We start from the raw sequence: 5039 nt of genomic DNA on the forward strand, positions 1-5039 counted from the left end.
GGGAATGAACCCTGTCAGCCCCACGTGGGACGACCTGATCACCATGTATCCCCCCAGCGCTTAGAACAGTGCTTTGCACATAGTAAACGCTTAACAAATACCATTATTATTATTATAAAGATAATAATAATTATTATTATGGTATTTAGCCCTTACCACGTGCCAAGCACTGTTCTAAGAAATGGGATCTTGTCTCATGCTCTGGAGTTGTCTCCGATCCATACAGACTGCATGGGCACATCTCTGCCAGAACACCCCACCTCTATCTGCAATCGTTTTGGTAGTGTATCCATAGAATTTTCTTGGTAAAAAGAGGGAAGTGGTTTACCATTGCCTTTTTCCACACAGTAAACTTAAATTTCCACCCTCGACTCTCTCCCATGCTGCTGCTGACCAGCGTGGGTGAGTTTTGACTTGTAGCAGATTGCCTTCCACTCGCTAGCCACTGCCCAAGCTAGGAATGGAATGAGTGGGCCTCTGCTTGACTCTTCCTCCCTTAGCCGAGACTGGTAGAGTACAGGAAACTCTCCAGGTGCCATCCTAAAAGGGGAAAGCACTGGGGTAGATTCAAGGTAATCAGAGCCCCTGTCCCACAAGGGACTCACAGTCTTAATTCTCATTTTGCAGATGAGGGAATGGTGGCACAGAGAAGTAAAGTGACTTGCTCAAGGTCACACAGCAATCAAGTGGTGGAGCTGGGATTAGAATCCACATCCTCTGCCCTCCAAGCCCGGGCCCTTGCCACTAGGCTATGCTGGTATCCTGAGCTCCAGTTGCTGTTTTAGAAAGATATGTGCTGTTATTTTTAAAAGAGATTGAAGAGAGGAAAGGCAAGAGGTTGGAAGATGAGTAAGAGGGCTGTGTGTGTATATGGCAGCTGGGAGGTGATGAGTTTGGAGAAGAAGGGGGCAGATCTATGAACTTTTGTAGGTGAAAAAAGGATCAAAATATACAGCTCATTTTTGGGCTTGGAGGTAGGGAAGGAGAGAAGCAGACTCAGTTATTGCCATTAGAGAAAGAGACCTCAAAAGACCTCGAGTCGTCCAATTTGGCAGTCGATCCCAACTCGGAAGAACAGAGCCAAGGGAAAAATCCATTGCAGTGCTGAGCATAAACTCAATTGGCAAATTGGACCAGTTCATCTGTAGTTTGTTGTATTTTCTTTTCCCACCTTCTCCCCTGGCCCTGTTATGCTAGAACACACCTTCAACTCCAGCTCCTGCTGATCTATCCCTAGAGAAGCAGCGTGGCTCAGTGGAAAGAGCACGGGCTTTGGAGTCAGAGGTTATGGGTTTGAATCCCGGCTCCGCCACGTGTCTGCTGTATGACCTTGGGCAAGTCACTTAACTTCTCTGAGCCTGTTACCTCATCTGTAAAATGACGATTGACTAAAATGAAGATTAAGGTTAAAATGAAGATTGAGCCCCACGTGGGACAACTTGACCCCATTGTATCCCCCACAGCGCTTAGAATAGTGCTTTGCACATAGTAAGCACTTAACAAATGCCATCATCATTATTATTATTTTTAAAGTGTACCATATTTCACTAATAATAATGAATGATAATAATGATGGCATTTGTTAAGTGCTTACTATGTGCCAGGCACTGTTCTAAGTGCTGTGTGCTCTTTCCACTAGACCACGCTGCGTGTGTGTCTGTCTCTCTCTCACACTAGGGATTCCCCTGGCTTACCTCTAGCACCCATTAGCTGGGAATGAAAATAGATACTGGTGGCAACAGACAAACCACTGTTATAGATCAAATCAACCAGTGGTATTGACTGAGTGCTTGCAGTGTGCAGAACACTGGTTTAAGCTCTTAGAAAAATACAGTGCAGTATACTTGATAGACAGGACCCCTGACCAAAAGGAGCTTGCTGTCCTCACTGGGAGACAGGTATTAAAATAAATCATAGAAAACAGCCTCGCCTAGGGGACTCAGAGGGCCTGGATTTCATTCCTGGCTCCACCACTTACCTGCTGTGTGGCACTGGGGAAGTCATCCAACTTCTCCATACCTCAGTCACCTCTCCTGCAAAATGGGGATTCAATACTGGTTCTCCCTCCTACTTAGACTGTGAGCCTGGTTTGTCTTGTGTTTTCCCTAGTGCTTAGTACAGTGCATGGTGTACAATAAGTGCTTAAAGAATACCTCGATTATTAGCGAAGCAGCTTGGGCCTGGGAGTCAGAAGGTCATGAGTTCTAATCCCAGTTTTTCACTTGTCTGCTGAGTGACCTTGGGCAAGTCACTTAACTTCTCTGGGCCTCAGTTATCTCACCTGTAAAATGGGGATTGAGACTGTGAACCCCTTGTAGGACAGGGTCTGTGTCCCACCCAATGTTCCTATAGCCACCCCAGCACTTAGTACGGTGCCTGGCACATAGTAAATGCTTTAAGAATACCACAAATATTATTATTAGATAAGGGAAATAGAACACAAGGATACATAAAAATGTGCAAAGGGATTGGGTCGTATACCGGAGTGCCTAAGGGGAGATGACTTTTGTGGATGGTTCTAGTTTTGTTCCCTTCCAACTATCCTGCCCAGGAGCTTTGCCATTAAGGAGAGATCCTGACCTGACCTTTCCCAAGGCAAGGCATTTGCCCCCTTAGTTAAAAAGGAAAGGAGTGGGAAAGTTACTCTCTTAAAACAGGTCCTCAAGGCATCTTAGTCTCAGGGTCAAAAGGCGGCCACTAAGTCATCTTATTTTCCACTGACTTTTATTATTCCCATTGATGGATGCTGAGGACTTCCTTGAATTTTTCTTTTTCCCCACGGGAAACCTGTTTAGGATTGGGATCATTTCCCCTTGCACACCATATCACCAGAAATATTGTCTGTCCATACCCTAGGGGAAAGAACCCAGGCCTGGGAGTTAGAGGACCTGAGTTCTAATTCCGCTTCACCACTTGCTACTGTTAAGTCGCTTAATTGATTGTATTTCCTGAGCGCTTAGTGTGTGCAAAGGACTGTACTAGGCACTTGGGAGAGTATAATGTTACAGAGGTGGTTGACATGTTCCTTGTCCACGGTGAGTTTGCAATCTAGGAGAGGGAATTAATATGAATTAATAAATAAATTGCAGCTATATCTGTAAGTGCTGTGGGCTGGAGGGAAGGATAAATAAGGGGTGAAAATCCAAGTGCAAAGGAAATGAGGACTTAGTTGGGGAAAGCCTCTTGGAGGAGATGTGCTTTTAATAAGACTTTGAAGGTGGGGAGAGTGATTGTTCGATGTGAAGAGGGAGGTTGTTCTTGGCCAGAGGCAGAACGTTGGTGAGAGGCCGACAGCGTGATAGATGAGATCGAGGTACAGTGAGTAGGTTGGCATCGAAGGAGCCGGGTGGGAAGGTTGGGTTGTACTAGGAGAGCAGTGAGGTAAAGTACGAGGGGGCAAGATGACTGAGAACTTGAAAACCAATGATAAGGACTGTCTGTTTGATGGAGATGGGAGTTTGATGGGGAGATAGGGAATCCAAAATTAGGCCTTGAGGAACACCCACAATTTATGGATGGGAGACAGAGGAGAAGCAGCAAGACCTAGTAGTTAGAACTTGGGCCTGCCTGGGTTCTAATCCAGGCTCCACTGCTTATCTGCTGTGACACCTTGGGCAAGTTACCTCACTTTTCTGTGCCTGTTAACTCATCTGTAAAATGGGGATTAAGATTGTGAGCTCCCTGTGGGACATGGACTGTGTCCAACTGATCAGCTTGTATCTACCCCAGCACTTAGTACAGTGTTTGGTACATTGTAAGCCCTTAACAAATGCCATAATAATAATAATAAAAATTTAAAAAAGTAGAGACGCCTACACAATTTTTCCATGCCTGTTTCCTTCCCTGTAAAATGGGATCCCCATGTGGGACAGAGACTGTGTCCATGGGAGCCCCATGTGGGACAGAGACTGTGTCCAGTATGATTATCTTGTAGTTACATTGCTTGGCAAGTTGTAAGCATTTGACAGATATCAAAATTGCCATTTTTACTTCTCTGTCTCCATCTTTCCTCCCCCTTCCTGTTCCCCTCTCTCTGGTAGGAAAAGGTAGAGTAGCGTTTGGTGGCACTAGAGAATATTCTATTTCCCTTGGTTCTCCTGGAAGCAATAGTAACACTCCTTTCCTCATGAGGAAGCAAAGCCCAGCGCTTAGAACAGTACTTTGCACATAGTAAGCGCTTAACAAATGCCATTATTATTCTTATTATTAAGAGCTAAAGATGCTTTCTGACCTGTATGTTATCTTACATGTATGATGAAGGTTGTATAACATAATGACATCCTAAGGGCCTCAAGGAAGATTCTTTGCAGAAATCCAGAGACTCTAAAGCTGACTCCCAAACTCCAGAGTCATTACGTCCCTGCTCTCCCCCGACCCCCAGGTCTGTATAAAGATGTGTCTTCTCCATTTCCCAGAGCCATTAATGGATAGTGTTTATAGAGCACTCTGAGGTCCTTAGAACAGTACTATGCATTTTTTATGGTATTTAAGTGCTTGCTATGTGCCGGACACCATACTAAGTGCAGGGGTAGATAGAAAGTAATCAGGTTGGACTTAGTCCGTGTCCCACATGGGGCTCTCAGTCTTATTCTCCATTTTACTGAGGTAACTGAGACACAGACAAGTGAAGTGACTTGCCCACGGACACACAGCAGACAAGTGGCGGAGTAAGGATTAGAACTTCCCTGATTCCCAGGCCTGTGCTCTATCCACTAGGCCATGCTGATTTTCCACAAAAAGTAATGTGGCTCAGTGGAAAGAGCACCGGCTTCGGAGTCAGAGGTCATGGGTTCAAATCCTGGCTCTGCCACTTGTCAGCTGTGTGACTTTGGGCAAGTCACTTAACTTCTCTGTGCCTGTTACTTCATCTTTAAAATGGGGATTAAGACTGTGAGCCCCCCGTGGGGCAACCTGATCACGTTGTAACCTCCCCAGCGCTTAGAACAGTGTTTTGCACATAGTAAGTGCTTAATAAATGTAAACATCATCATCAGTAGGCACCCAATGTGACTAGGGCTCTGGGTCCCTTATTAGGCTCT

General features: G+C 45.3%; 1 non-coding gene across 1 annotated transcript; it reads right to left on the reverse strand.

Annotated features, from left to right (window-relative positions):
* Window positions 1-412: 412 nt before the first annotated feature.
* On the reverse strand, window positions 413-550 carry LOC119937882. The gene has a single exon (XR_005454253.1). It is a non-coding gene; the product is annotated as a small nucleolar RNA SNORA7 (small nucleolar RNA).
* Between the last annotated feature and the right edge of the window lie 4489 nt (window positions 551-5039).

This window comes from Tachyglossus aculeatus, chromosome 15 (genome assembly GCF_015852505.1).
Source record: "Tachyglossus aculeatus isolate mTacAcu1 chromosome 15, mTacAcu1.pri, whole genome shotgun sequence".
Taxonomy (NCBI): domain Eukaryota; kingdom Metazoa; phylum Chordata; class Mammalia; order Monotremata; family Tachyglossidae; genus Tachyglossus; species Tachyglossus aculeatus.